This window comes from Saccopteryx leptura, chromosome 1, assembly GCF_036850995.1.
Source record: "Saccopteryx leptura isolate mSacLep1 chromosome 1, mSacLep1_pri_phased_curated, whole genome shotgun sequence".
Lineage (NCBI taxonomy): Eukaryota > Metazoa > Chordata > Mammalia > Chiroptera > Emballonuridae > Saccopteryx > Saccopteryx leptura.
This window is the reverse complement of record NC_089503.1, coordinates 54813579-54838009: the sequence shown is the minus strand read 5'-3', so window position 1 is coordinate 54838009 and position 24431 is coordinate 54813579. Positions and strand designations below refer to the sequence as shown.

At 38.7% G+C, this 24431-nt stretch overlaps 1 protein-coding gene and 1 pseudogene across 1 annotated transcript in view; both read right to left on the bottom strand.

Moving 5' to 3' along the window:
• LOC136388012 (tripartite motif-containing protein 5-like) overlaps positions 1-4054 on the bottom strand; it is a 32461-nt pseudogene extending 28407 nt beyond the window's left edge.
• The window catches only part of LOC136394206 (E3 ubiquitin-protein ligase TRIM34-like), a 139167-nt gene that overhangs the window by 77410 nt on the left and 37326 nt on the right, over positions 1-24431 (bottom strand). The gene's annotated exons all lie outside the window — the stretch shown is intronic.

Here is a 24431-nt window from a genome sequence, read left to right as displayed (position 1 = left end):
TAAATATGACTAATATGACAGATGCTGCAGAGTGTCTAATACACAAGATCAAGCAAAGGCAGATTAAGGTCAGTTGAGGCCTCTGGTGCAGAAGAAAATATTGGGTCCCTTGTTATTAAAAAAAGTGTAAAGAAGGAGTCATGTGGGGCCTTTCATAAGTCAGGGCTGAGGGCACATGTCTGGTGCTCCTGCCTTTAAAATCTGTCCTTGTGATCAAGGTTGACCCTTAGACCCAGCCAGCCTGAAGTGAAAACCACATCCATGACAGGACCAACTGCATTCAATACTTACATACAACAGGAGGGAAAATAGTACCCTCAAGACGCATTCTATAAGCAAGAAAATCAGGTGGCCTGGAGGTCAGTACCACCAAGCCCATCGTCCTCATAAAGATACCTTAACAAATTTCATAATCAGACAGCACTACCCAATACACAGACAAAATGGACAGACAGAGAAATAAAACCCAAATGAATCAAAAGAGAAATCTCTCAAAAAAGAGTCAAATAAAATTGAAGTAACCAAACTACCAGATGCAGAGTTTAAAATAATTTGCTGTATTCATTTCCTCCAACACTCACGTGAAAATCATATCTATATTAGACAGTTACCTCTCTTGAGAACCATACTAAGATGAGCTGAACAGAACTCCTAAAACTAATATAAAGAAGAAGTCACTTGGAAGACATGTAAGAAGGGCAGAGAGAAAATTGGCTAGTCTCACATTCATGAATGGAGGTTAAGAAATGGAGAGAATATCTTGGTTTACAGAAGTTTCACCTAAGGAATGTTGAATCTTAGCCCAAGAATGAGCTCCTCTGCTGAAAGTACCAGTGTCTGAAAGAATGAAGAGCAACAAGAACTCAGTCTATGTGAGATGGAGGAGCACTGTAGCCCCAGGCATTCTGTTAAAGGGCCCTACCACAGAATCACTCACTCACAGACACTTGAGCTAAGTTCCAAAAAATGGAAAAAGCTTGCAAAGCACCAGGAATATATTTGAAGAAACTGAATTGTCTGGCTTCAGATCAAGGGCTGAAGGAGTGAATTTTCCAGGGACTAATGTGCAAGCAATTGCCATTGTTCTCTTGTTGATCACTAGCCCTATATAGCTTACAGGTGCAGGACAACACCAAATCTGAGTCTCCATTAACCTGACTAAACACCATTCTTACCCCACTCTGGTGATTATCTAAGACCACTGCACCAAATTAATGACTCTGTCCCAATCTCTTTTAGAGAGGTTAAGTCACACAAAAGCTCACTTACTAGCCTACATTGGTGGTTTTCCTCGAATCTCTCAAATATCCACAAACTACATACAAATAGTGGCTCACCTCAGGGTGCCCATTACCTGTTGCAAAGGAGCCCCCTCTTGAAGTAGAGCAATGGATCTTAGTCACAGCATAGCCTCAGCAATGCACTTACAAGCCCAACATAGACAACTAACAACCTCAGATCACTTTGTAGCTCCTACCAGGTGGTGCTGGGCCTGACACAGGCACTGGCTGATCTTAGCCCAAACCAAAGCCTGTCCCAGGCCCAGAACCAACAAACCTGGTGGCTAGCTTCAAACCACTCCAGAGAAACTCCCAATTTGCACCACAAATGACACACACGAGGGTGAACCAAACAAGCACTAGAGCCCTGTTAAAATGAGTCATTTTCCATAAAGATAGCTCTCATACAGTAGTTTTCTTACTGTAGTTAATGCCATTCTACAAAGCTACTCAGCTAGAGGATCCATCTTATCCACCGACATGTCAACAGCAATCAAGGCTCAGCTGCAACAGAAGAGTACACAATCCACACATGAACATTTCTGAAGTGCCAGGCTTGGTGAACAGGGAAACTGAACCCAAAGGCCACTCTGCATAGATTGGGAGACATGGCAGATATACTTAATACAAGCAAATAAACATAGAGAGAAAGCCAAAATGAGGAGAAAGAGAAACATGTCCCAGATAGAAGATCAAGACAATTTTTTTTAAAAAAATGACTAAACAAAATAGAAATAAGCAATCTACCATATACAGAATTATAAACACTGGCTATAAGGATACCCAATGACCTTAGAGAAAGAGGAGATGATCTCAGTGAGAACTTTCTCACTGAGATATATACATAGAAAAAATTTAAAAACGATATAAAGTAAAAAAGACTCAGTAAGAAATGAAGAATAAAAAAGCATATTAAAAGCAGCAAGAAAAAAGTAGTTACCTATAAGGGAGCTCCATCAAGACTATCAACTGACTTGCAGTGAAAACTCTCAAGATGAAAGGAATTAGCATGAAATATTCAAGGTGATCAAAAGCAAGTACCGATAACTTAGGTATTCCACCCAGCAAGGCTATCATTTAGAATTGAAGGAGACATAAAGAGCTTCCCAGATAAGAAAAAGCTGTAAGAGTTCATCACCACCAAGCCAGTATTACAAGAAATGTTAGAATCTTAAAATGAAAAAAAAAATATCAAAAATATTAATAATAAAATATCAAGAATGTAGAGCACATGACCAACATTATAAACCAGATCAATCTAACTAGCATTTCTAGATCTTGTCACTCAATTAATGCACAATAGACATTGTTTTCAAATTCATATAAAAATTGGGCATACACTATTTTAGGTTATAAAGCAAGTTTCAATACATATAAAAGACTAAAATAATAAAATACATGTTTTCTGATTAGGTAATTAAATTTAAAATACACAGCAAAAAAATGTAAAAAGTCAACTACTGTTTGTAAATTAACACAGTTTCAAATGTTCTAACGGTTAACAAAAGCACCAATCACAAAGGAAATTTGAATATAAAATGAACTGATTGAAAATACAATAATCCAAAAGCACGGAATATACTAAAACAAATTATTCCTATCATTAAAATAATAACAAAAATGATTGTATAAAAACAGTGGTCTAAATTCCACTTGAAGAAAAAAAAAAAACAGCAAGTTAAACAATACACACACATTCGTGTATGGATGTGCATATACATATACTCACTCAGAGGAAAGTATATAATTGAGAACCAGAAATCAATGATATAGAAATCTTGAAATTAGATAAATCATAAAAATAAACTTTGTTTTTGAAAATCACCAAAAAAATTAACCAATCATACTTAAATTGACCCCCCCCAAAAACAAGCCATCATTCAGAAGTAAAAGAGGGAACATTATTGTGACTACAATAAACATGAAAGAGTTTAAAGGGGATTATAATGACTAATTTCATGTTTACACATCTGACTATTTAGAATGAACAAATTTTTACAAAAATGTGCATTATCAAACACTGACATATAAAATGTAAAAAAAAAGAACTTAAAAAATCTAATACAAAAAATAAAGTATTTTAAATCTTTCCAAAAAGAATGGCACAAAGTGAAATTGGTTTGACTGGTGAATATACTGAATAGTTAAACTAAGAAGATATCCTTCTTTCACAGTTGTTTATTCAGAAAAAAATAGAAAGAGGGAAATAATCTTTATTATTAAAAAAACAGGGGAGACAAGATGCCCATGGAGTAGGCGGACATTCCAACTCCCACATCCCAGAACCAAAGTGGATTACAACTTAATGTTGAGAACAGTCATCTTGAAAGACCAACTTTGGACTAAACAAAGAAGATTCTATAGCCAAGGACCACCAAAGAACCCACACTGAGACTGGTAGGAAAGGCAGAGACGCAGAAAGGGCTCCCTCACTCCAGGGAGCAGCCTGTAGGGACTCTCGCCATGGGGAGGAGAGCCCAGCGAGTTGTGTGTTGTGGGCCCTCAGCCCCAGAACTGGAGTCCCAGCCTACAGCCCTGGAGCCTGGAAGGGGTGAACAGACTGTATTTGGCTGAGAAAGGAGCCTAGATACTGTTTGAGAGAAGGAGACAGAACTTTCAAAACCAGGCTCCATATTAAAGGGACCTTACAGAGAGCCTTGCTCACAGCCACCTACTCTGAGGCTCCAGGAGCAGGGAGCACTGTGACGACTGGAGCTGCCAGGGCAGAGAGTGGTCTCGGAGGCAGCATTGGAGACAATTTGAGGGATGGACATCCTAATGCCTGGGCCGAATCACGCCCCAAATCTAAAGTGAAAATTTTTCCTCAGAGCAGCAACAACAGCAAAGGGAAGAAATTACCCCGTCCACCGGAGGCTCCCCTGCCCCAGTTAGAACAAAGAGACACTTAGAGGCAGACAGAATATTATGGTTACAGGCAGTGAGTGCTGGGGTCAGAACTACACTGCCCCCCCCCCCATGCTGCTGAGTGCTCCCTGGGAGTGGGCAGCCGGCGGCAGAGAGGCGAGGCTGAATGAGCCAGTGCAGTTCGAGCAGGCACGTGTGGGCCTACCCGTGGAGATGAGGGCAGCAGTGGCCACTGCAAAGGTAGAAGCGAGCCTGCTAACCTGCCCACAGCTGTGCATGGAAGACTGTGGAGGTGGTCAGAGTGCAGACATGCACAGACCAGCCCATGGAGCCAGGGGTCCCAGTGTCAGCTGCAGAGGTACAAGCTCACACACAATTCTACCCGTCCTTGGATGCGAAGGGCGACCAGAGGACAGTGGAGGGGGTCGAGGAGCTGCGCGCAGGCCCGCCCGCAGAGACAGAGGACACAGTGGCTGTGGAAGTCAGAGTTCACGCACAATCACGCCTGACTTGGGCCCACCTCTGACAGCACCTGAAGCCCTGGCAACAGCGGAAGCGGTCCAAACGGGCACACATGGGCTGCCTGCGGTGGTAGAAGCAGTTAAAAGTGGCTGTGGATGTCTGAGCTCACACCTGGCTCATGGCATGAGTCTGTCCTTTGCAGTGGCTGGGGCGGGGCGACCTCGGGGTCAGTCCCAGCGGGTGTGCGTGGGCCCACTAGGGACTGTGGAAGCCGGGGAAGCCACAGAGGCAGGCTGGCACTGGAAGCACCCAAGCCCAAATGCCCAAGGTGGCAACAGCAGCAGCAGGGGGCTGGCGAACAGACCACACATCGAAAACACAGAGGCCACACCCACTGGACCTCTGAAACTACACCCTTCTGAGTGCTGGAAAAGAAGGAAAAAACAAAACAAAATAAAACAATAAATAAAAAGTCTGGGTAAAAGTCATCAGAGGATTAGGGGCAAGCCACATCCAATATTGCACCTAATCGAAGTATTACACTACTGAGCCCAATAAGTAGCCAGCAATAAGAGGCAGCAGAAAGCATATCTTAGGAGAACTTAAACTTTCAAAGGAACTTCCCCCCAGGCCAAGAGTAGATAAAATTAGCCTAGGAGTGTGGCTGATATTTACAATGGCATCTGGCCCAGCAGAGCCAGCTACAAGATCTGGATCATCTGTAACTCCAAAAGGTAGACAAGAGCTAGTCATAGGAAATGACCCCCACTGATTCATGCCAGGCTCTGGCCAAGGAGGTCCAGGGCAGGCACATCCAGTGGCCAGATACGGAGAGCATTAGTTCAGAACCTAAACACCCTTGTTAGAGAGGCAGCTTAAGGAAGGGCTCCTCACATATGACCCAGCTAAGACATAAAAAAACGCCAACAAATAGCAAAAGGAATAGTTATAGCAGATAAGCAGTACACAGCAGATTACAAACAGCAGCTGATGCCAACCCAAAACGACCTAGAAACAACACAACTGAAAATTGGAAGCAGACTGTACCAACACTAGACTCAGCTAGCTACACAAACAACTTACCCAAAGAAGGAGTGTATATCCCAAATGAGAAGACAAAGAAATACAATCCAAATGAGTCAACAAGAGAAATCCCCAGGAAAAAAACTGACTGAGATGGAAATAACCAATTTACCAGATGTAGAGTTTAAAATAATGATTGTTAGGATGCTCAAAGATCTTAGAGCAACAATGGATGGACATAATGAACAACTAAATAAAGAGATAACAAGCTTCAAAAAGGAAACTGAAGTCATAAAAAAGAACCAGACAGAAATGACAAACACAATATCATAAATGAAGACAATAATAGAAGGAACTAAAATCAGGCTGGATCAAGCAGAAGATAGAATCAGTGACTTAGAAGACAAGATAAGCAAAAGCATAGAAGCAGAAAAGCAAAAAGAGAAAAGGATCAAAAAGTTTGAGAAACGCTAAGAGATCTCTGTGACAACATGAAGAGAAACAATATCCACATAATAGGGGGGTCCTGAAGGAGAAGAGAAAGAACAAGGGATAAAGAACCTGTTCAAAGAAATTATAGCTGAAAATTTTCTTAAATTGATGCAGGAAAGAGTCACACAGGTTCAAGAAGCAGAGAGAACCCCAATAAAAAACAACTCAAAGGGACCCACATCAAGCCACATCATAATCAAAATACCAAAGCTAAGAGATAAACAAAGAATACTAAAAGCTTATAAGACAAAAACAATCAATCACCTACAAAGGAACCCTCATAAGGATGACATCCAACTTCTCAACAGACACACTTGAGGCCAGAAGGGAATGGCAAGAAATATTCAAAGTAATGCAGAACAAGAACCTACAACCAAGACTACTTTATCCAGCACAGCTATTGTTTAAGATTAAAGGAGAAATAAAAAGATTCCCAGACAAAAACAAACCTCAAAGAATTCATCACAAACAAACCAATGATGCAAGAAATGTTAAGGGGCCTGTTGTAGACAGAGCAAAGTGGGGAAAAAAATCTAGTAAAAGTGGAAGGTAGATTTAAAGAAAAAAATGGCAATACACAACTACATATCAATAATAACCTTAAATGTAAATGAATTAAATGCTCCAATCAAAAGACATAGGGTAGCTGAATGGATAAGGAAACAGGAACTGTACATATGCTGTATATAAGAAACCCACTTAAAAAAAAGATACATATAGACTGAAATTAAAAGGATGGAAAAAATATTTAATGGAAATGGAAATGAAAAAAAAGCTAGGGTAGCAATACTTATATCTGATAAAATGGACTTTAAAATAAAGACTATAGAAAGAAATAAAATGGTCACTACATAATGATAAGGGGAACAATCCAACAGGAAGAGATAACCATTATAAATACCTATGCACCTAATATAGGAGCACCTAAATATATAAAGCAGACTTTGATGGATGTAAAGGATGAGATCAACAGCAATACTATATATAATAGTAGGGGATTTCAGTAGCCTACTAACATCACTGGATAGATCCTCAAGAAAGAAAATTAACAAAGAAACAGCAGAATTAAGGGACACACTAGATCAACTGGATTTAATAGATATCTTCAGAACATTTTACCCTAAAGCAGAAGAATATATTTTCTTTTCAAGTGCTCATGGTACGTTCTCTAGGATAGACCATATATTAGGGCATAAAGCGAGAACAAATTCAAGAAGATTGAAATCATATCAAGCATCCTCTCTGAACACAATGAAATGAAACTAGAAATCAACTATAATAGAGAAACTAAAAAACACTCAAGCACTTGGAAACCAAACAGCATGTTATTAAATAACAAATGGGACAACAATGAGATCAAGGAAGATATAAAAAATTTTCTTGAAACAAATGAAAATGAGAATACAACAACTCAATCTCATGTATGGGTCACAGCAAAAGCAGTTCTGAGAGGGAAGTTCATAGCATTACAGGCATAATTTAAGAAGCTATTAAAAGTTCAAATAAACAACTTAACCCTGCATGTAAAAGAACTAGTAAAAAGACAGCAACTAAAGCCCAGAGAAAGTTTAAGGAAGGAAATAATAAAGATCAGAGCAGAAATAAATGACATAGAGACTAAAAGAAGAATACAGAAGGTCAATGAAACCAGAGCTGGTTGTTTGAAAAGGTAAACAAGATCTATGAACCCTTAGCCAGACTCACCAAGAAAAAAATTGAAGACTTAAATAAATAAAATTAGAAACAGGAGTGGATCAGTAACAACTGACACAGCAGAAATACAAAGGATTGTAAGAAAATCCTACGAAGAACTGTATGCCAAAAAATTAGACAACCTAGGTGAAATAAAAAAATTCCTCAAAAAATAAAATTTTTCAAAAATCTTCCAGGTTTTCTGGAAGAATCAGAAAACCTAAATAGACCAATTACAACAAATGAGATTGAAACAGTTATCAAAAAATTCCCAAAAACTAAAGCCCGGGCCCAGATGGCTTCACAGGTGGATTCTACAAAACAGTCAAAGAACTAACTCCTAGCCTTCTCAAGCTATTTCAAAAAATTCAAAAGGAGTGTAAACTTCTTAATGACGTGAGCATACTTTTGATTACAAAACCAAGCAAAGACAACACAAAGAAAGAAAGCTATAGGCCAATATCCCTGATGAATATAGATGCTAAAATTCTCAACAAACTATTAGCAAATTGGATACAGCAGTACATAAAAAAAATCATACATCATGATCAATTGGGATTTATTCTGGGGAGGCAAGCCTGGTACAATATTCACAAATCAATCGTGATTCATCACATAAACAAAAGGAAGGAGAAAAACCACATGATAATATCAATAGATGCAGAAAAAACATTTGATAAAATCCATCACCCATTTATGATCAAAACTCTTAGCAAAGTGGGAATACAGGGAACATACTTCAACATGATAAAGGTCATCTATGACAGAACCACAGCCAACATCATACTCAATGGGTGAAAATTAAAAGCAATCCCCTTCAGATCAGAAACAAGGCAGGGGTTCTCCCTTTCACCACTCTTATTCAAAATAGTTCTGGAAGTCTTAGCCACAGCAATCAGACAAGAAGCTGAAACAAAAGGCATCCAAAATAGAAAAAAAGAAGTAAAACTATCATTATTTGCTGATGATATGATACTGTACATAAAAAACCCTAAAGTCATGGTCAAAATATTACTGAACTTGATAAATGAATTCAGCATGATGAGAGGATATAAAATTTATACTCAGAAATTACAGGCATTTTTAACAACAACAATGATCTGTCTGCAAAAGGACTTAAGAAAAATATCCCCTTCACTATTGCAACAAAAAAAAAAAGTACCTAGGAGTAAATTGAACCAAGGAGGTTAAAGACTTCACTCAGAAATATATAAAACATTGATAAAAGAAATCAAGGAAGATACAAACAAGCGGAAGCCTATAATGTGTTTAATGGTTAAGAAGAAAAAAGATCATTAAAATGTCCATATTACCCAAAGCAATTAATAAATTCATTGCAATTCCTATGAAAATACCAATGACTTACTTCAAAGTTATAGAACAAATATTCCAAAAATTTATGGAACCAAAAAGAACACGAACAGTCTCAGCAATCTTGAAAAAGAAGAATATAGTGGGAAGTATCACACTTCTTCATATCAAGTTATACTACAAGGCCATTGTACTCAAAACAGCTTGGAACTGGCATAAGAAAATGCATATAGATCAATAGAACAGAACAGAGAAACCAGAAATAAACCTAAATCTTTATGGACAATTGATAGTAAAAAAGGTGGTAAAAGCATACAATGGAGTAAAGACAGTTTCTTTAACAACTGGTGTTGGGAAAATTGAATAGCACCTGCAAAAAAATGAAACTAAACCACCAACTTACACCATTTACAAAAATAAACTCCAAATGGATAAAAGACTTAAATGTAAGTCGTGAAACCATAAGCATCTTAGAAGAAAACATAGGCGGTAAGCTCTCCGACATCTCCTGAAGCAGTATATTTGCTGATTTATCTCCATGAGATAGTGAAATAAAAGACAGGATAAACAAATGGGACTACATCAAACTAAAAAGTTTGTACAGCTAAAGACAACATGAACAAAATAAAAAAGCAAACCACACAATGGGAGAACATATTCCACAATACGTCTGAACAGGGGTTAATAACTAAAATTATTAGTTTAAAGAACTTGTAAAACTCAACATCAGGAAGATACACAATCCAATCAGAAAATGGGCAAAAGAAATGAAGAGACACTTCTCCAAAGAGGACATACAGATGGCTAATAGGCAGATGAAAAAAATTTCAACATCACTAATCATTAGAGAAATGCAAATTAAATCCACAATGAAATAACACCTCACACCAGTCAGAATGGCGCTCATTAAGAAAACAACACATAGTAAGTTCTGGCGAGGATGAGGAGAAAAGGAAACCCTCCTGCACTGCTGGTGGGTATGCAGACTGGTGCAGCCACTGGGGAAAACAGTATACAGATTCCTCAAAAAATTAAAAATCAAACTGCCTTAAGACCCAGCCATCCCACTTTTCGGAATATATCCCAAGAAGACCACATCAATGATTTAAAAGGAGAAATCCACCTCCATGTTTATGGCAGCTTTGTTTACAATAGCCAAGATCTGGAAACAGCCCAAGATTTCGTCAGTGGATGAGTGGATTAAACAGCCTTGGTACATATACACAATAGAATACTATGGGGCCATGAAAAAGAAAAAAATCTTACTTTTTGCGACAACATGGATGGACCTGGAAACTATTATGTTAAGTGAAATAAGACAGGCAGAGAAAGAAAAATACCATATGAGTTCCTTCACTTGAGTAATCCAATGAACAATATGAACTGAGGAATGGAAAATGGGATCAAAGGGAAAGGGGAAGATAGGATGGGATGAGAGCAGTAAAGCAAAATGGGGAGGAGGCTATGGGGATGTGGAGGAGAACAAGTGGAAGGGGGGAGGACTTTGGGGGGATACTAGAATCTATGTACACCAATAAATTAAAATAAAATAAAATAAAACTCTTGGAGCATGAAGTGGAATCTGAAAACACTTCTAGGCTAAATCACAAATACAGAGCCCTATAGAATATAACTGGATACAATGAAGCTTCTCTCCATGGTCAGATTTTGCACTGTAATTCATACATTATTAAAAACAAGATTTTCCTTGGCAATTCATACATTCAAATATTCCTGTAATTAGAGATTCAGGGAAGGTTACCTCAAGACCAAAAGAACCTCAGTGTCACTAGGAACAGCATAAGCACACAGTAGAGAAGGAAAATTAGTCTTTATTTTCCTCAAGTTCAGATGCTAAGCTTTTCTCCCAAGTCCTACCTGCAGCATCTCCACTGTTGACCCCTGCAACCGATGCTCCAGATCTGAGATGAGATCTCTCACCAACTGGCTCTGCTGGACCAGCTCACTCTCATCCTGTTCCAGGTCACAGAGAATCTCTTCCTCAACCTTCTCCAGCTTTTGCAGGTCAATTTGCTCTTCATTGTCCAGGACACCTCTCAATTTTTGAAAACACTTCTGAACATGCTGGCTTTCACATTGTAAATGACTCTTTAGGATTGAGAAAAATAAAAATGGATTCATGCTATCAGGCAGAGATAAAGCCAAGAAAAGAATTATTTAACTTGGGAGTTCTCACAAGGAAAAGGGATAGAGCAGAGGAGCAATTCTTGGGGAGGCTGACTTTTCCTATTATTTTCTCTTTATCATATTCCAAAAACCATGGACTCAAGTTTGAATTATTAAAGCTAACCCTGACCAAAATGAGACACCTGGGTGTAGCATAACTATCACACAGCTGCCCAGGACAGCCATAACACCCTGCATTACTCCTGACCCCCCTCTTTCTAACATTAAACACCGAGGACAGTGCCATGACCTCTAGAAGCCTTAAAGACTCAAAATATTGCCTGACCAAGGCCCTGCCCGGTTGGCTCAGTGGTAGAGCGTCAGAATGGTGTGCAGTAGTCCAGGGTTTGATTCCTGGTCAGGGCACACAGGAGAAGTGCCCATCTGCTTCTCCACCACCCCCCCTTCCTCTCTGTCTCTCACTTCCTCTCCGGCAGCCGAGGCTCCACTGGAGCAAAGTTGGCCCGGGTGCTGGGGAAAGCTCCGTGGCCTCTGCCTCAGGCACTAGATTGGCAGAGCAATGCCCCAATGGGCAGAGTACCGCCACCTGGTGGGCATGCCAGGTGGTTCATAGTCGGGCGCATGCGGGAGTCTGTCTGACTGCCTCCCCGTTTCCAACTTCAGAAAAATAAAAATAAATAATAAATAAATAAATAAAATATTGCCTGACCAGGCGGTAATGTAGTGGATAAAGTGTCGGACTGGGATGCGGAGGAACCCAGGTTCAAGACCCCGAGGTTGCCAGTTTCAATGCTGGTTTATTTGGTTTTAGTAAAGCTCACCAGCATGGACCCAAGGTCGCTGGCTTGAGCACGGTGTTACTTAGTCTGCTAAAGGCCCACGGTTAAGGCACATATGAGAAAACAATCAATGAACAACTAAGGCTTTGCAATGAAAAACTGATGATTGATGCTTCTCATCTCTCTCCGTTCCTGTCTGTCTTTCTCTCTCTATCTCTCTCTCTGACTCTCTCTGTCTCTGTAAAAAAAAAAAAAAAGAAGAAGACTCCAAATATTGACATAAATTTATAAAGAATACACTAGCGATCCTCACCAGATTCTCTATGAGAATAACAAATCTAAAAATATTTGTGTTAATTTTGACATGTTTATTTTCAGTCGTACTTCTATCACAGAAAAGATAAAGAATGCCTAATCAACGACTCTGGACATATCAACTCAGGGTACAAAGAGGAAGGGAGCTCTTTGTGACTAACACCCAAGGTCCTGCCCAGATTCTTGTCTAACTACCTCAGGAACTGTCTCCTCCTAACTTCCAGGAAATTTTCTCCTCTCTGATGTCTTCTGCTGCTCTGTCCTCAGCTTTTCCAGAGCTGCCTACAGCTTCTCCTGGGAAAGAGAAATCACACCCGAGTCAAGATATGGGCTTTCTCAGCATCAGTGTAGAGGATACATTGGGAACAAATCAGTCTGATCTCTAAAGAAACTAGAGTGGACAATAACTGTGAGAATCTGTGCCTTGAAGGAAAGCTACAGTAGTGAATGAGTTTTTTAAGACTCAGATGATAGAGGTCAGCATTCCATTTTCAAGAGGGGTTTTAATGAGTTCTACACTTGAACTGTATGTGGTTCTGTGAAAAAATGTCAACCACATAAATTCAATTAATAAAAATTAATAAATAAATTACTATCACTCCATATACAAAAGAAAAAAGATATACAGAGAAGTCTGATTCTCTTTGTCTTAAAAGAAAAAGCATGAGCCCGTAGTAAGGGAGAACTTAGGTTCCAACCAACCCAGCTGCGCAGTTACCCCTCCTGTTCAAGGGGAAATGACAACTTTGCTTGGGCACCAAAAGTCCACATGTTATCACAAAATCTAAAAATATCTGCTTCTGGTTTAAAGTCTGCTCATTATGTTGTAATTAGGTGGAATGCACAGAAATGTCCTTCAAGTATTGGAAGGTGAGTGTAGGAAGAAAAATGATCAGGCTCTGGGGTCTGGTGGCAAGGTCCTTAGAGTGAAACACAAAGTGGAGATTTTCCATCAGGTACCATTTTCTGCCCTGTCTTTCCCCCACCCTGGTCTGTTACCTTGTGTTCCTGGGCAACCTCCTCCATGAGAAATGTGTGGTGTTCTTGAGACCGCTCACAAAGCCAGTAAATGAACTTTCCATCCTCCTTACAGAAGAGCCAGAGTTTCTCTCCATGGCGCACACAGAGATCTCTCTTTTGCTCATCTTCTGGATTCAACTTGATTTCCCTGAGCATCTCCACTATATTGGCCATATGTGGAAGAGGCTGCAGGCTCCCAGAGTGGTAACTGATTCAGCACACAGGGCAGCTGCCCCCTTCTTCTTGTCCATTCACAGAGTCCTTGTTGTTTGCAGTGATGCAGGCCTGACAGAAGCTGTGCCCACAGTCCAGGCTCAGGGGTTCTCTCAGGAGCTCCAGGAATATGGGGCAGGTCACCTCCTCCTTTATGTTCACCAGGATTCCTGAAGCCATCACAGCTGCTTCCAGCTCCTATCTGTCTTGACCTGAGGCTCCTTTTGCACACAGATTCATGCATTTTAAGAAAAGGTTAATAGAAGGCAGAGTAAGAAAGGTAGGCATACATCAATACTAACTGTGGGCAGGGAAAGAACAAATATTGAAGGACAAAAAAAAATATCAAAAGATTGAGGCTCTAATAAGTTTGCAAATATGATGTATATGTTTGCTCGCTTATAGTTTGCTTTAGGTTTGAGGGACAGGCTATAAGCAGGCAGGATCCTTATAGCCTAAGGTTTAGTTTTAAGACTAAGCTTTTCTCCACATTTTTTACTGTATCATGGTGTGTGTGTGTGGGGGGGGGATTCATTCTCATGAGGAATCCCATTATGCCTCAGATAAGTGACTTTGTATCAGAGACTTCCTTATTTGTATATTGGATTAAAGGTTTGGATTTCTACACTATAAAGAAGAGCAGAGAAAAGCCACATGGAGGAGGGGAGAAGCAGTAAAGATGGCAGAGTGCTGAAGTAGAAGCCACTTTGTGCAGAGTTTTTGCAAAGAGAAGGAGATGGGGAACAGAGGTGAATAAGGCTGGTGAGGTAGAAACCTTTGATTCTAGGAAACTCGACTAGCATCAGTCAGTGGCACTGGGAGCCTTGAATGAAAAGGGAAGTGTTTTCCCACTATGTATTTCTTGCCCACCAGGTGGAATCTAGGATTAAAGCTAATGGCCCACCTGTTCTTGGCTCCATTGTTTCATTACCATCTGTCTGAACCAAATGTGAACCTGTATGGGCCATGCAGCTGTGATGTTGGCCGTGGCTGCTTGTTTTACAAAAACAAAAAGAGACATGATTACCCGATTAAAAAAACCAAAAACCTTTTTATGATCATTTTAATTACTTTTAGTTCATCTGACATGACAAATTTTATTTTGCTCTGCAATGGTTATTATTGTCCTTTACCCTTACTGAACAAAAGAATGATCTTAGGCCTTTCTACTAAGATCCTGTGTGACCCACCTTCTCTCCTGCTTCTTTCACATGCGTAACACACCCTCAAAGTAAAAGCACCGAACCACTTCTGCGTGGTGGTTTTCCTACCTGCTATTCTCTCAGTATGCAATGCTGCCCTGTTATTAGTAGGACTTACTCTCATTGTTAACTTTCTTTTTACATGTTTGTTTGTCAGAAAGACCTGCTCTGATTTGCATGTTTACACTGTAACCATTGCCATTATTTCTTGTATGTTTGAAAAGATTGCTATTATCATGACATAATCTGTGGCAATGTGCTTGTGTACGTGGCAAGAGTAAACCCTTTACCAGATGTGCACACAGAAACAGTGTGTCACTTTCAAAGATCATTTATCTTCAAACACAGAGTTGGGATGAACCTAATATATTCCAGTCCCTCTTTAGAGGTCTTTTCCTACCTCATTTAAGTTCATCAAAAAAAAAAAAAAAAAGTAACTTAGGAGGCTTCAGGAATTTTTTTGTTAATAAATGCTGAAGGCCCTGGTCGGTTGGCTCTTCAATAGAGTGTCAGCCCAGCGTGTGAAAGTACTGGGTTTGATTCCTGGCCAGGGCACACAGTAGAAGCACCCATCTGCTTCTCCACCCCTCTCCCTTTCCATTCTTTCTGTCTCTCTCTTCCCCTCCCACAGCCAAGTTTTCATTGAAGCAAAGTTGGCCTTGGTGCTGAGGATGGCTCTGTGGCCTGCAGCACAAGCACTAGAATTGTTCCAGCTGTAATGGAGCAATGCCCCAGATGGGCAGAGCATCGCCCCCTAGTGGGCATGCCAGGTGGGTCTTGATCGGACACATGCAGGAGTCTATCTCTCTTTCTCCCCTCCTCTCACTTCAGAAAAAATAAATAAATAGAATAAAATAAAATAAATAAATGCTGAAATTTAGCATTGGCTAGTAAATATGCCAAAGACATTGACAAGAGCCGAAAGATGTGTATGTATGTGGATGGTGGGAGGAAGATAGTATAAACATATTCCTATGATCACACAAGTCACATACCTGAAAAAAATAGAAACACAAAGGAAATGAATATCAGCTTGTGAAAATAGTCTCACAATTTTAATCAAAATCACTAATTTTTAATGACTATGAATCACATGCTAACAGCTAAACTAATACTCATGAATAGGAGTTCATGTGTGGGAAAATGAGGGATGTCTGCGCTGCAGGAATATTTCAAATCCCGAGAGCATCCTTGAGAACCTGTGGGTTTGTGCCCCATATCAGGCTCCCTAACCCTGGTGTACTTCACCAGAGAGCTGAACCCACAAATTGTCCTCAAATTCCAATAATACTTATGCCCATGAGATCCTTAGGGGTTTAGGACACAGGAGAATCCTCTTTTTTAAAATTTTTTTTAGAAAGTTAAGTTTAACACAGTGACATTGATCAGTAAGAGTACATAGGTTTTAGGTAAACATTTCTATAGTATTTAAACTATTGATTAGGTTATATATCCACCATTTGACCAAAGTCAAATCATTTTCTGTCACCTTATATTTGTCCCCTTGAGATTTCTGTCTTAAAGGGCTAATGCACATGAGTTAAAGGACTTACAAGAAATGCCCCAGGAACCAGCACAGAAGCAGTGGTTTGAGAAGTGCCTTTGACTACCTATGAAGGAGGAGTAGAGTCTTTTGGACTTTTGGACTCTCACCAGAGGCAGACATGGTGGAGTGGGGAGAAAGGAGGTTCACTGGTGCACCATTCCTAACTTACCAGCTCAGGGCTGATCTCCCTATAATAACTCAGAGCCACTAAGTGGACTGCCCCATCCTGCTGCTGCAGCCCCTCTGCCAGAGCTGAAAAGATAGTGTAGGTGCCAAGGAACTGCAAAATTGTCAACATTAATATTTTAAAAGAAAGAGTCAGGCCCCCTTATCCCTCCTTTCTGAGGAAGAAAAAACAAGGAAAAGAGCTTACAGGGCCAAAAATCAGCTAGTTATAGTTTATCTCATTCCTATTGTTCTCTGGAAGGACTGAAGCCACTTGCTAGACAGAGCAAAGAAGACAGAATCTATCTGAAAACCCCTTCCTCTTCTCTTTTCTTAAAAGCCTTTATGAAACAGTGTTTACATACCTTAATTAAAAATTTCTACAATAATCCTGACTCACGCTCCCATCCTGGAGTCATGAGAGTGACATATACATCTAGACAAAGGGATCACAAGCCCCCATCCCTTGCGAGTAAACCTGTATTCTGTAACGTTTTGTATGCTTTCTAATAATCACCATTTGGAAATTCTTTGTATGTACAAAACTTGTTAACTAAGCAAGTAGCAAGCAGGGAATAGCTTTAGACTTCCTAATAAGCTAACCCCAACACTCTTAGCAAAAGTAACTTCAGTTAGCTTCTCTCCTTATCCTAAACTAAACATTTCCCACTATTGTGGCGACAGGGATAGGTCGTAAATTCTAGAAGGTTTGGGAATGTCTTTGTCAGATGTGTAAAACATTCATCACTACTGTGTTATCTTATGGTCTTAATGTGTAGGAATGTTTTTTTCTTTTGATAGATCCTATAGGTAAACATTGTAACAAGACATAAAAACTCAATAAACTTGTTAGTAAATGACTTTTGTATCATGCTGTCCCTCCTTTTCTCCCAACCAGTATGTGATTATGTCTATACAAGGAGCCTCAGAGCTATATTTTTGGCTGCACAATTTGGTTTCATTATGCCTCATGCATGTGGCCTCCTTAATAATAAACCTCCTTCTAAATTTTTTATGTAACCTGCCTTGGTGTCTCTGTGGAACTCACAAATTGCATTATATTACAACAATAGTGCATTCGCCCAGCTCCCCTACCAGGAGCATCACCCCTGCTTCACCATGAGGACTGGAGCCACTTCTTTCACCTCCACCATGCCCCAGCTCCGCAAGAGCCATTAGACCCTGGCAACCTTCTCAGGGATCTCCCATTAATGTCCTAACTCTGCTGGCTGCTTGGAAGGGGGTAGAGGATGTGTTTCCTTGCCCCAGGATCTGAAACAATAGAATGCTTAGTTCTTATCAGGTTATTAGCCCTTAGAAATTACACAGAAAACAGAGGTAAACTCACCTCCAATCTTCCAGGGTAAAAGGCCAGTGCACTTGTTCTAGAGTTCCAGTGAGGGGCAGAAGTGGTCAGGATTCCATCTCCAAACAAGAGGCCTGATGTTAACAAAGAGGATCCGGAAAAGCAGAGCGAAAATGAAAGTTAAATTCCTTGGGGGGGGGGGGCAGGAAGGGAAACATCTATAGACCAATGGAAGGCTTTCACCAGAGCACCTGAGAAATACCAAGGCTCAAGGAATTCACTACAACCAAGCCTAGGCTACATGAAATGCTAAGGGACCTGTTGTAAATAGATCAAAGGAGAAAAAGAATATAGCAAAAGAGGAATACAGTTTTAAAGAATAAAATGGCAATAAACAACTACATATCAATAATAACCTTAAATGTAAATGGTGTAAATGATCCAATCAAAAGACATAGGGTAGCTGCGTGGATAAGAAAACAGGACCCATACATATGCTGTATACAAGACACACACCATAAATCAAAAGATGCACATAGTCTGAAGGTAAAAGGATGGAAAAAATATTTCACGCAAATGGAAATGAAAAAAAAAGCTGGGATAGCAATACTTATATCAGACAAAATGCACTTTAAAACAAAGACTATAGTTAGAGATAAAAAGGTTACTACATAATGATAAAGGGAGCAATCCAACAGGAAGACATAACCGTTATAAATATCTACGCACCTAATATAGGATCACCTAAATATATAAAGCAGACTTTGATGGATTTAAAGGGCAAGATCAACAGCAATACTATAATAGTAGGGGATTTCAATACCCCATTAACATCATTAGATAGATCCTCAAGAAAGGAAATTAACAAAGAAATAGCAGAATTAAAAGACATATTAGATCAACTCGATTTAATAGATATCTTCAGATCCTTTCACCCTAAAACAACAGAATATACATTCTTTTCAAGTGCTCACGGTACATTCTCTAAATGGATCACATGTTAGGGCACAAAAGCGGTCTCAACAAATTGAAGAAGATTGAAATCATATTGAGCACTTCCTCTGATCACAATGGCAATAAACTAGAAATTAACCACAACAGAAAAACTGAAAAATACTCAAACACTTGAAAACTAAATAGCATGTTATTAAATAACAAATGGGGAAACAATGTGATCAAAGGAGAAATTTAAAAATTCCTAGAAACAAACAATAATGAGCATACTTCAACTCAAATTTTATGGGACACAGCAAAAGCAGTCCTGAGAGGGAAGTTCATAACATTACAGGAATACCTCAAGAAGCTAGAAAAAGTTCAAATAAACAAGTTGACCCTATGTCTAAAAGACCTAGAAAAAGAACAGCAAGTAAATCCCAGAGCTAGTAGAAGGAAGGAAATAATAAAGATCAGAGCAGAAATAAATGACATAGAGGGTAAAGAAACAATACAGAGGATCAATGAAACCAGAAGCTGGTTCTTTGGAAAGGTAAACAAGATTGATGAACCTTTAACAAGACTCACCAAGAAAAAAAGAGAAAGAACTCAAATAAATAAAATTAGAAATGAGAATGGAGAAATAACAACTGACACAACAGAAATACAAAATATTGTAAGAAAATACTATGAAGAACTGTACGCCAAAAAACTAAACAACCGAGAAAAATGGACAAATTCCTTGAAACATATAATATTCCAAAATTTAATCTGGAAGAATCAGAAAACTTATACAGACTAATTACAACAAATGAGATTGAAACAGTTTCAAAAAACTCCCCAAAAAGAAAAGTCCTGGGCCTGATGGCTTCACAAGTGAATTCTACCAAATACTCAAGGAATAACTAACTCCTGTCCTTCTCAAACTATTTCAAAAAATTCAAGAGGAAGGAAGACTTCCAAGCTCCTGTTATGAGGCGAGCATAATTCTGATTCCAAAACCAGGCAAAGACAACACAAAGAAAGAAAACTATAGGCCAATAACCCTGATGAATTTAGATGCAAAAATCCTCAACAAAATATTAGCAAACCAAATCCAGCAATACATGAAAAAAATCATACACCATGATCAAGTGGGATTTATTCTTGGGAGGCAAGGCTAGTATAATATTTGCAAATCTTTCAATGTTATTCATCACATAAGCAAAAGGAAGGAGAAAAACCACATGATAATTTTAATAGATGCAAAAAAAGCATTTGATAAAATCCAGCACCCATGCATGATCAGTACTCTCAGCAAAGTGGGAATACAGGGAACATACCTCAACATGATAAAGGCCATCTATGACAAACCCACAGCCAATATCATACTCAATGGGCAAAAATTAAAAGCAATCCCCTTAAAGTCAGGAACAAAGCAGGGGTGCCACCCTTTCACCGCTCTTATTCAACATAGTCCTGGAAGTCCTAGCCACAGCAATCAGACAAGAAAAAGAAATAAAAGGCATCCAAATTGGAAAAGAAGAAGTAAAACTATCATTATTTGCAGATGATATGATATTGTATATAGAAAACCCTAAAGTCTCAGTTAAAAAACTACTGGACCTGATAAATGAATTCAGCAAGGTGGCAAGATATAAAATCAATACTCAGAAATCAGAGGCATTTTTATACACTAACAATGAACTGTCAGAAAGAGAAATTAAGGAATCAATCCTCTTTACCATTGCAACCAAAAAAATAAACTACCTAGGAATAAATTTAACCAGGGAGATTAAAGATTTATACTCAGAAAATTATAAAACATTGATAAAAGAAATCAGAGAAGATACAAACCAGTGGAGGCATATACCATGTTCATGGTTAGGAAGAATAAACATCATTAAAATGTCTATATTACCCAAAGCAATCTATAAATTCAATGCAATACCAATTAAAATACCAATGACTTACTTCAAAGATATAGAACACATATTGCAAAAATTGATATGGAAGCAAAAGAGAACACGAATACCCTTAGCAATCTCGAAAAGGAAGAATAAAGTGGGAGGTATCACACTTCCTGATATCAAGTTATACTACAAGGCCATTGTACTCAAAACAGCCTGGTACTGGCATAAGAACAGGCACATAGATCAATGGAACAGAACTGAGAACCCAGAAATAAACTCACACTTTTATGGACAACTGATATTTGACAAAGGAGGTAAGAACATACATTGGAGTAAACCCAGCCTCTTCAACAAATGGTGTTGGGAAATTGGACAGCTACCTGCAAAAAAATGAAACTAGACCACCAACTTACACCATTCACAAAAATAAACTCAAATGGATAAAAGACTTAAATGTAAGCCGTAAAACCATAAACATCTTAGAAGAAAACATAGGCAGTAAGCTCTCTGACATCTCTCGCAGCAATATATTTGCTGATTTTTCTCCACAGGCAAGTGAAATAAAAGACAGGATAAACAGAGGGGACTTTATCAAACTAAAAAGCTTCTGCACAGCTAAAGACAATAAGAACAGAATAAAAGACAAACTACACAATGGGAGAATATATTTGACAATGCATCTGATAAGGTGTTAATAACCAAAATTTATAAAGAACTTGTAAAACTTAATACCAGGAAGACAAACAATCCAATCCAAAAATGGGCAAAAGAAATGAATAGACACTTCTCCAAAGAGGACATACAGGTGGCCAATAAGCATATGAAAAAATGCTCTACATCACTAATCATTAGAGAAATGCAAATTAAAACCACAATGAGATATCACCTCACACCAGTCAGAATGGTGCTTATCAATAAAACAACACAGAATAAGTGCTGGCGAGGATGTGGAGAAAAGGGAGCCCTCCTGCACTGCTGGTGGAAATGCAGACTGGTGCAGCCACTGTGGAAAACAGTATGGAGATTCCTCAAGAAATTAAAAATTGAACTGCCTTGTTAGGAATATACCCCAAGAACACCATAGCACTGTTTGAAAAGAAAAAATGCACCCCCATGTTTATGGCAGCATTGCTCACAATAGCAAAGATCTGGAAATAGCCCAAGTGTCTGTCAGAGGACAAGTGGATTAAAAAGCTTTGGTACATATATACTATGGAATACTACTCAGCAATAAGAAATGATGACATCGGATCTTTTACAACAACATGGATGGACCTTGATAATATTATACTGAGTGAAATAAGTAAATCAGAAAAAACTAAGAACTATATGATTCCATATATAGATGGGACATAAAAATGAGACTCAGAGACATGGACAACAGTGTTGGGGTTACAGGGTGGGGGGGGAAAGGAGAGGGAGGGTGTTGGGGGAGGGGATAGGCACAAAAAAAACCAGTTAGAAGGTGACGAAGACAATTTTAAGAAAAAATATATATATAAATATTTATTATGCAGAAAGATAAGATTAAAAATGATATGGTTCTTTAATGAAGTTATTGTATTCAAAAGCATAACAAAGAAATATTTGAAGTAGACTAGCATTTATACTTATCATTTATTATTTTAAATAACAGAGAAAAGCAATCAACATCAATCTGGACCCTTGTTTATATGTTAAGAAATGAAAAACTTAGTGCATTCTATTTCTTAATTTTTACAATTATTATGCTATTCTCCATATTTTTATTTTTAATAAAAAACTTCATTCAATTTAATTTAATAATGGCCAGTAACTAGCAATATCATTAAGATTATGAAATTCGATCCGATTTTAAGGTCAAGGCTCTAAGCTGTGCAAAGTGTTCATGCTCTACAACATGTCACCTGTAAGAGCACCCTGACCATTAAGTATTCAAATTAATTTAATTTATTATCAGGAGCAGCCTCTTCTTCATTCATATATACATAAATTGAGCACATCAATCAATATTACGTTGGAACTTAAAATTTTCCCATGATGCTCTAGGTTCCTTCTGTATATCAGAATCTCTTCGGTTTTTCTTCCTATGCCACATTGTAGGAAATTTAGTTCCTACCTTTTTTGGAGGTTCAAGTGCAGAAAGGGCATCTAGGCTGGAGAAACCAGGACCCATAATCCTGCCTCCTCCTCTCATTAGCTGTGAACACTGGGATATACCTCATAAATTTATAAATTTTTCAGCTCCCTAATGGAAACTCTTTCTTTTCTGATATTTATGAAAATCAACTTTAATAAAGACACCCTCTATATAATTATACATATAATTGTATATTCATAATGATGTAGGTGTGTATATGTAAGTGTAAATGTGCATGTGCATACCTTTCTCAGGGCAAGTATATTACTTTACATTCTATTAAGATAAGTAATTACCCCTCTAGATCTTAATGTGGGCTCTGTGCTCTCACCACCCTGATTTATATTGTAGGCTTCTCTAAGAAAAGTTTGTCCCTATACTATCCTGAGTAAGTCTATTTATTATCAAACTTGAAATTGATTTTAAAAGTAAGAAAAAGAAAAGTAAAATACATGGTATATAGCAGGGGTCCCCAAACTACGGCCCGCGGGCCACATGCGGCCCCCTGAGGCCATTTTTCCGGCCCCCACCGCACTTCTAGAAGGGGCACCTCTTTTGTTGGTGGTCAGTGAGAGGAGCATAGTTCCCATTGAAATACTGGTCAGTTTGTTGATTTAAATTTACTTGTTCTTTATTTTAAATATTGTATTTGTTCCCATTTTGTTTTTTTACTTTAAAATAAGATATGTGCAATGTGCATAGGGATTTGTTCAGAGTTTTTTTATAGTCTGGCCCTCCAACGGTCTGAGGGACAGTGAACTGGCCCCCTGTGTAAAAAGTTTGGGGACCCCTGGTATATAGGGTATTATACTCAGACATTTCACCACAAGGAGAAGGCCTGAACACAAAAAGACTCTCCCTAATGAAAATAGCAGTCTCTAAATATGACTCCCTGCGGGATAGATTTGGGAAACATACATTTATGGGATTATGACAGATCCCCAATAAAGAGCTTTAAAACACTCAGTCCCAACCTGGGTGTAAAAAGTTCTATAACACAGGCTGGAAATGGAATGGTCTTGACAGCAGAGTATGATAACTTGACAAATGAGACGTCAGTAGAATCATTTCCTGGTTTTTTGAGAGCAAACAACCTGTTGCACAGGACACTGACATAGTTTATACTTCTCAGAGATCATGAGAGCAAACACTTATATTGGGCAGGATGTTTAAATAGGTGCTTTACATTAAGTGACAGTTGTATACAATGATCATAAGAGTAGGTGCAGTTTAAAATCACAATTTGTGTTTTATGAAAAGAAACAAAAAAAAATGCTTGTCATTACAAATCTAATAAGAGAAGAGACAGGATTTGAACTCAAGCACTCTGAACATAAAATTTACACTCTAAATACATATATTACCTTTTTTATTTCCCTCAGTTCTCTATTAACCTGCTATGTGTTGGGCAACAAACAGATATACACTCAAATACTCCTTTGTTGTTGGTGGTGGGTGGGGTGACTATGGATTGGCCTAGGATCATGATTGGTGGCAGGCAGGTTTGGCCATGCCTGTATTTCCCCATCTATAAGATGCAACTTTTTACGAAAAATTCGTGATCTAAGAACTGGGTATGCTTTTTACAGTGGTTGTGGCATTTTAAATGCCATTGATGGAACTGAGAACAAGGCAATACCATAATTCAGATAAAAGATAAAGGAAAAT